We start from the raw sequence: 9265 nt of genomic DNA, 5'->3' as shown, positions 1-9265 counted from the left end.
CACCGTCGATTTGCCGGCGACCGAGGGTTGAAGACGATGGCGTTGAGGGCGTAGCAGGGCTCGAGGAGGCTTCGACCTTTGCAGGGAGAACCAGCTCATCGAGGCGGAGCTACTGGACTACTCGGGAGGAAGGACCTATGGCTAGAGGCACGGCGGCTCGAGCTCGAGCTCTTGGCAATGGCGGCAGGAGGAGGGACGAGAGATCCCGAGAGGAGGGGGGAACTGGAGCACGGGAACGGATAGATACGGGCTCGGGGAGGATATCCCCGCTGTCGCGCTGTCCTGGGGAGCACCGGAGCGTGCCACGGCGAAGCAGGAGGTGGAGGAGCCGCCGTGGGCGTTCGCTCCTCTCCCAGAAGGCAGGAGGAAGAAGACGCCCCTGCCCCTGGTGGGTTGGGCCTCCTCACGCGACAGGTAGGGTTTTTTTCCCTTTTGTTTCTATTTTCTTTCTGTTTTATTTACTAACATTGTTTCCCATTTATTTTGGCTTTACCAGCAAACTATAAATAGTTTGAAAAATGCTCGCGTGTTAGTTGGAATATTTCCAATCACCCATAAAGTTTTCAGCATTTTTGGAAACTATATATTTTTGAATTCAAATTTAAAACTTGAAACCAGTAGTCTTTTGCATTTATTTAAAGTACCTAAAGTATTAAGAAAATGGTTTTCTTCATTGCTTATTTGTTTTCAAGAATTATCAGAAAAGTTGAACTATTCTTGAGGCCATTTTGGGTTCATTGATTTGAATAAGTTTGTAATTCCTTTGAATTTGAGAAGTGGCTAGGGTTTTGAGTTTCCCTTCACCACTTACTTTGATCTTGTTGCCATTTTCTTGGAAGCAATGCAAAGAAAATATGAGCACAATGCTAAACCTTGGTTAGGGTTCCAGGGATGTGACACGAGTTTAGGTTCTACAAGGCACACAAAAACAAGAAATCAAAAGCTGTCATGGTAGTCATGCCAGAGCAGAGAAGAGGAATCACTGTCAAGACGAAGTGCCCTACCAGATTGAAGCTATACATAGATGGAGCCTCATGGGTGGTCACCGATTTTATCGCCGAACACAACCATGATATGATACATAAGTTTTACCTCGTAAAATTTCTGAGCGCCCATCGAGGATTCAGCTCCCAAGAGAAGAAATTCATAAAACTGCCGCACAATGGTAACGTAAGCACTTCAAGAATGGTCCAAATACTATCCCTGATGCACAACAAAGATAGGAAACTGATCAGCATGCCCTACCTCCCAGCAGACGTAACAAACCTTAAGGCAAAGTACCATAGGGAAAGCAAGTTGGCTAATGTGGAAGACACCATTGCATACTTCAAAGAGAAAGCAAAAGAAGATCTTGATTTGTTCTTCAGAATAATACTGGAAGACGAGGACGTGTGAGGAACATGTATTGGGTCGATGGTGCAGCGAGGAGAGCATATACGCATTATCGTGATTGCATTTTGTTCGATGCGACATATCTCACAAACATGTACAGGATGCCATGTGCTCCATTCATTGGAATAAATAACCGCAACCAGTCTTTGAAGTTCAGGTGCTATCTTGTGCGGAACGAAGATATCAACGGCTACACCTGATTGTTCAAGACTTTCTTGGAGTGCATGGGTGGACTTGCTCCGATGAACATAATATCAGATCTGGACTTCAGCATGCGTGCATGCATAAGTGACGTCTTCCCCGTCGCAATTCATAGGCTCTGCAGGTGGCATATAATTAAGAAGGCGGGAGAGACACTAGGATCATTCTTTGTTGACCGTCCAGAATTGCACAAGGCTTTCGAGTTGTGTGTCAACCACAGCTTGATTGTGGAAGAGTTTGAATGGAATTGGACAGATATGATTCAAAAGTACCAAGTTGGGGACAATGAGACACTATAGAGCCTATGGGAGAAGCGGATGTATTGGGTGCCAGCCTACTTTATGCAGTGCTTCTACCCATTCCTAGAAACTATGCAGCATGGTGAGGGTTTCAATGTTGTTTTGAAGCATTATGTGAGTCCCGACAACTCATTGTTGGACTTTGCTAAGCGGTATTCGTCTCTGCAACAGAAAATATGGGGATCGGAGCTACAGCAAGAAGCAAACACAGCCCTTAAGCAGGCTAAATTTGAAACATACTTGCAAATGGAGAGGCAAATGAGCTAAATATACACAAACGATATCTTTTTCAAGTAAGTATTTTGCTCACTAGGTCCTTAGTTGACAAAAGAATGGTAGAATGCAATCACAACCATAATTAAATAAAATAAAAAATGTTAAACAAAACATCAAACAAAAATGCTACAATAATTTCAGTTTTTGAAAAAAGAGTGTTCCAATAACAGAATGAAATATCGTGGATGATCGAAGAAAGCTGCGATGCCAGAATGAACAATGTTGGCATCATGGAAAAGTGGAGTGCAAAAAATGTGGCTAGATAGCAGAAAAGAAAAATAGTTGCCATGTCTGATGTTGTGTGAGTGCAATCTAGATTGTAGTGTAATTGCCATGTGTAAACTGGTTTGCGTAGAGATGTAGTTAGCAAGTTAGAATTAAAACATGTTTCATGTGAGGACATCACCTATGATTTCCGCGCAAGGAAGTTGTTGCAGTTGCTATGTTAAAACATCCATAGTTGCCATGTTAAAACATCCATAGTTTTCATGTGCATAGCACTCTGTTTGCCGTGACAAATGCACAAGAGAGTTACCACTGATGATCCTACTTTGATATAGCTCATGCAGCTACTATATGTTTGTCATATAGACTGACATATGCAAAATGGTGTACGAACGACAAGAAATGTATAAGACAATATGTTTAGTCACAATTTGTGATGCAATTGCCATGTGGGAAACAACCTAAAAATATACGATGCTTTGTATCCATTGTTTGCCATGTTCAATTTAGTATGGTTTCTATTTTCTGTCCTGTTGCGAAACAATAAGAACTAATAAAAAAGGGAGTGAGAAACTAACAACCACGGATCATGCGGGTTCTAAGAAGAAATAAAGCGACCCACCTCGTACATAACTTTTTTAGGTTGAAGATTGGACATTCAAGGAGTGAAGTTTCAGGGACATGTCCGATTCAGAAACAGAAGATCCGGACAAGGGTAGAAACTACTTTGTGAAGGCCGCCATAACAGAAGGTGAGTACTATTGCGAATGCCGCAAGTTTGAACGAAATGGGATTGTGTGCTGCCACATACTCAAAGTTATGGAAAAGCACGTCGTGAAGCATTTACCCTAGCATTTCATACGATGTCGATGGACTTGGGACACTGATGATGCGTTGGGGCCGCAAACATCGAATGCAGTATTGGCAATACATGAGGACAAATTGGAAGCAACAATGGACTCCGTGAGGCATGTGGTACTCACTAGGGAATTTCCTGAACTAATAAATGATGCATGCAAGAGCGATGAGATGACAAGAATTGCACACAAGCACAGAAAAGCCTTCAAGAGAGACCTTGAGCATTTCAAGAAAATGAAGGCTTAGGAGGCCTTACCCAGATTCCCGCGCAGTTCAAAGGAAACTTCATCCACGGGCCAGTCCTCTAAAAACTTAGAAGTAGGGTCAGGAGCATCATACACACAAGCGCAAATCACGAACCCGCCACGCTCCGTCACGAAAGGGTGTCCAAAAGAAGTGAGATAGAAGTCAGGCATAGATATTCAAGCAAAGCACAAAAAAACAAGAAAAGGAGGTGGCAACCCGTAGGGAGATGTACAAGGCTGGAATTGCGGGTAGATAAATTTTTGCTGCACAAAAAACGTTGATGGTTTGCAAAAATGTCACAACTACTTGAGTTTTCTTACATGGAATTGCCATGTATCTTGCATAGAATTTTGTAGAGAAAATTAGCAATGTAGCTGCTGGTAAAGTTGTGATGGAGTACAAACACATTTTGCATTTACCGGGGGGGAATGTATCGTGTGGAAAACCGTTCGAGCATTTTGTCAGTAATGAATGGCAAGTTGTGTATTTATGTTCACTACCACATGTGAACAGTTGCCATGTATGAGAAATGCAGTTTCCATCTGTGGACAAACTGTAGTTGCCATGTTTGGACAACTACTATTGCCATGTATGAATAACTGAAGTTGCCATGTATCGACAACTGCAATTGCCATGTATGGACAACTGAAGTTGCCATGTATGGGTAACAGTAGTTGCCCATGTATTGTGTGAATCTAGTTGCCATTTGTGCTTAGATGCAAACATCATGTTGTTGATAGACTGCACTTGTGTATCGAAACTACATCTGCCATGTGTAAAAATAGCTATATGGAAAAGCTATTCCATACACAACCAACGTATTTATCTACGTATAAATTGTTCCATACACATAATTGTCGTGTGATGGTACGATGCATGCCACATAGACACACGCATAACAAAGAAAGATGAACAATAGTCATCATTCCTTCTAAATGATGTACTCATGCACACAAACATCAATTTCGAACATGAGTACTCACATTCGCAAACACAAGCTAAAACACATAAGGTGCTAGCTATCACAACTAAAATAGATTCGGTTGCACACTTATATTACAAGATAAGAGAAGGCATGCAAGCCATGCTAAAAAGTACGGTTCTGATGAAAGACAGAATGTAGCATGCGCAAATAAGCTTTCGAGGACGAGCAGATAGTACCTTACATTCATCCAACACATAATGTAAGGTGTGGGGGATCAGCCACGACATAGTCACTTGTACTTCTTGCAGGCGGTTTTGACAGCTTCGTTTTGAAGGAACGAGTGTGATGCTGATCATCTATGTTTTAAAAGATGGAAGAGATGCTGATCGTCTATGAGAAGGAAGAGATATTGTCGCACATGGCATAGATGAAAACATTTGCTGTCACACTGCTTAAAGGAACGAGTGTGATGCTGATCATCTTTTACAATTGTCATGTGCGACAACAAATGTTTTCATCTATGCCATACTGATGTTGCCATCAGTTTACATAAATAAAATGCCACAAAAGCAAAAACAGATAAAAATTGTATCTACGAGCTATAACATGTATGAGACAGGAAAAACAAAAAATAACGAGGGAAAATAACTCACAAATTTTTCCAATGTGAGCTTCGAATAACGATGTGCGACGAAATTTTTCCTAACAATGGGATGGCGGAAGTCACCGTCCCATACTTTGCTCGTCACACTGTAGTTGTAGCGGCCCGACTCAAAAAGAGTCAAGCCTCTGTGTTTCTGTGCCATCCCTGGATCAGTATGCTGGCACACATAGTACGTCAATGTATATATCAAAGTGCAATCACATGTAAATAGCGTAAAACTGATATATACCTTAAATATCTCAAAGGAAGCAGTCAAGGGAGTGGAGTCCCAATAGACACCAACGGCAAGTTGAGTGTAGACCGTAACCCATAATCGTACTCTTACTCGTCGAAGAAAAATATCTACAACATAAGACGTTGCAGCCGTGTAGGTCAGCATATTGAATATGCTGGCAAGTCACATATGAGAGGGGGTAAAATATCATTTATACTATATGCATATATGGCAGGTGGGGCTATAAGTTTTTAGCGAAAAGCAAGTTTTCTCCTAAATCAAGAGAGGGCTAAAAGCAAAATGTTACTACGTAGTTGGTTGTTAATGAGATGGTTCCGCCAACCAGTTCTCATACCCGAGTTATCAATATTACCCTCATCAAATATATATAATGGTGTTGAGAAATCCAGATAACTTCAGTTCCTTTGGCTCAAGTTGTCCATGACCGTGGACACGGCTAATCGATTAGGTTTGAGTAATCTGCAGAGTTTTGCACACGTTCCCCACAAGATTTGATCGCCTCCGAGTATGTCCCCGCACTTCACGGTGTTTGAAGACCGGATGATCAAAACATTGTCTTTCAACGGGTCCCTCTGAATCCCTGTCGGTGCCCATCCATTCCTACCGTTCTTCTACATCTGGTAGCACTGCCTGTCCAGAGTCGCCGCGTTGTCCAACCAAGCGAGAGCCCATAATGACTTGTGGCTATGCAGGTAAGCCTTGGGTCTTGAAAATATCCGTCCGTCTCTTTGAGCCTGGGTGAAGCTTTCCGCAGGATGTCATCGCCGTCCCCAGCATCCCGGGCATCCACTGGGTTCCCCAGGGAGCCGATCAACCGTCCTTCACCCAGAGTTGCATTGCGTCCGAGGTCTTGAAAATCTTGTCTTAACCGGTCTTGATTATTTAATCAACCTCGCATCACTCATGTTATGCACTCAACCGAAATCCCGTCTACTCAAGCATAGCAATATGAAAGTTGTCGTCCCGGGGCCAAGTATCGGGGTTGTTGTGTGCCTACCACATGATACTACAATCTATACTAAAATTTCCAAGTACCTAAGCAGCATGCAATTGGGCATAGGATGGTAGAACTACGATGCATAAAACATAGGTGATAATATGAACAAAGTGACTTGCCTGTGATGTTGACGAAGAAGAATTTCTCGAGAAAATAACTTGATAGACTACTCGTCACTCTCCGATGAAATCTATATAACAAACATATCATTCACATAAGCACTCATACTAGCAATCATTCTAGCAATCAAAACAAAAGAGAGAGCGAATAAGAATTCCGAAAGAAACTTCAAATAAGACTAGGGAGTCTTCTACTACGTCAAACACTAAATAGTTTTTTTAACAAAAAATAATAACAAGTAACTAGGATATAAGTTTAACTAGGATAAAATAAAGTATTTTCACAAAACTATTTGAAAGGATTTCCAAACGGGATTTGAAACAACGGTGAAAACAATTGCACGTTACAACGGAACTAGAATTGATTTCATGAAAACAAATAAAAATAAATAAAAACTTGTTGCAAAACTACTGTTTATCTAACAGAAACAAAACATAATATTTCTGAAATAATAAAGAAAATATTTTAAAACAAAAATAGAAAGGAATTAGCCGAAATCCTTAAAGAGGTGAAACAGAAATTTTTTCACATGAAACAATGAGCTAAAATACTCAAACAAATCTGCAATTTTTACCACTGGTAAATAAGATCACTAATGATCAGTACCAAAAGGAATCAAATTAAAAGCTATTTTTAAACTCCTGGAATAGGCAAAACAAGGTTTAAACTAAATCTGATCTAACTTATATTTGATAATTTCAACCAGAGATAAATTATATGTTTTTAAAAACTAAAGGAAATTTGTGAGCTACTGGAAAACGAATCAATATCATTGGACTTCGGGATCAAAAGTTGTGGCCAAAACAAGATTGAAACTCTCTGTTTTTGCAATTTAAACAGAAAAAACTGAAGCTAACTATCTACAAATAGGGGGTACACGTGGCATGCTACGATAGGCCGAGGGTGCTGTTTGTTGCAATGTTTGGAGCAAACGGCCGACGCTAATAAAACTGGCTGGCTAAAACATAAGTGATATAAAAACCAGTGGTTTTCTAATCTAAACCGAAAGGTTATTCTAAGGATCTAATCTAACCATCTAAATAGGATCTAAGGGCTACAAAACAAAAGAAACAAAAAACAGAGAAGAGGAGGGAGTTACCTTCGGCTGGGAGAGCTCCCGTGGCTGGCTGCTGGCCGAGGTGGAGGGGGGGCTCCGGTGGGGAAGGGAGGGGCCGGCGGGAGGAGGAGTCGTGGAGGGGGGGACCAAAGGGCGGAGGGGCTCTCCTGGGAGGGGAGGGAGGCGAGGTGGAGGGTGGCTGTAGGGGGCGGGGCGAGGTGAAAACTGCTAGTTTTTTCTGCTGCTCGAGGCAATGGCGATGGGGAGGTGGAGAAGGGGCAGTAGGGGCGGTGGAGGGGGTGCAGGAGGGTGGCCGAAGTGGTGGGGGAGGTGGCCGAAGGGTGGAGGGGTGCAGGGGTGGTGAGGTGGAGTTCCTGGCAGCTCTCTGGTGAGTTGTCCGGTGACGATTCCGGGGAGGGGTGCACGAGCTAGGGGCGAGGAGAGGCGGCGGTTTCAACGGGAATGGAACGAGGAGGACGTGGGGCTTCTTATAGAGGTGACGGGAGGCGCTGGGAAGGTATGTGCGTCGCGAATCCCGGAGGTGGGGATCTTCTCTCCATGGAAGGAAACTTCCTGCTGTGACGTGAGGGAGAGAGAGGTAGAAGATGATCTGGCTCGGCCAAGTTTGGAAAGTGTTTAATGGGCTAGGGGTATTTCCTAATAAAAGTGATCTCCTTCCTATTTTCAAAACTAGGAAACTAAAACGTTAAAAAGGAAATCAAATCAATTCGGAATAAAGAGTTTTTATATACTAAAATTATCAGAAAAATAAAATATAGATGATGGGCATTTTTTCCACGGCAAAAATAAAAACTTCAGAAAAAATGTTTTTCCAAAAATCCCTAAAAGCATTATTTCTTTTTGCAAATAATTTTCAAATGATCCTCTAAGTTTGAGCGTGCAAATAACATTCAAAATGCCCGGGTATTTGAGGGTCATGTTCCTCCGCTCTTTAGAATGTATTTCCCGGCATTTCTTGCACGAAGAAAACGGATAGAAATGCAAGAGAATTCAAATGCAAATATCTCCGTTCAAATTATTTATAGTTGAAGAAGTCATGTCATCTTCTCTCTTTGCTTCTAAAAGCTTGAATTTGAATTCACCGGAGAAGGGGAAAGTCATTTTATTCCCTCTCATTCAAAAGTTTCGAAAAGTTTCAAATTTCACACAAGTTTCAGTCACTCAGCAAACAAACAAACAATAAATCTAATAATTATATTAACATTCCAAAATTTATAATTTTGGGATGTTACAAACTACCACACTTAAAATGAATCTCGTCCTCGAGATTCGAAGAGGCTAGAAAGAAAAGGTTTAGAGTTTGGGGGTCTTCTAACAAATCCAACTTCCGGCAAAGTGGGATGCTACCACACTTAAAATGAGAGATATTGGTCCCTCAAAATGCTTTAACGATCCTCTGGGGTTTTGGCAACTGACATCGCACAGTCTTCATATTAACTCCTTTGGTGATGCTCTCCCGTTGATATAAGATTCTTCCGTCACTGGGTCTTCTTAACTGACAGTCTCGTGGTCAACTCTAAATAACCTATCGATGGTTCTCATGGTGGTCTACCATTTGTGGTTATCCTGTAAAAAGAGGGGTCTTGTCTTCATCCTCACCGTAAAATTTCTTACGCGTGACAACAAGTGCCATGTACATGGGGCTTTCACCATACCATTCTAAGGCTTAAAAAAAAGCTTCAAATAACGTCGTCTCTCTATATGGGTAAGTCTCTCAGATTTACCATTCTGAATAGCAAGATAAATGAT

At 41.7% G+C, this 9265-nt stretch overlaps 1 pseudogene; it reads left to right on the top strand.

The window, feature by feature from the left end:
- Positions 1–948: 948 nt before the first annotated feature.
- Positions 949–3656, top strand: LOC123450693 (annotated as a pseudogene).
- The last annotated feature ends 5609 nt before the right edge of the window (positions 3657–9265 follow it).

The sequence above is a fragment of the Hordeum vulgare genome, chromosome 4H, assembly GCF_904849725.1.
Source record: "Hordeum vulgare subsp. vulgare chromosome 4H, MorexV3_pseudomolecules_assembly, whole genome shotgun sequence".
Lineage (NCBI taxonomy): Eukaryota > Viridiplantae > Streptophyta > Magnoliopsida > Poales > Poaceae > Hordeum > Hordeum vulgare.
Note: the sequence above shows the minus strand (reverse complement) of the source record. Positions and strands in the feature narration are given on the sequence as shown.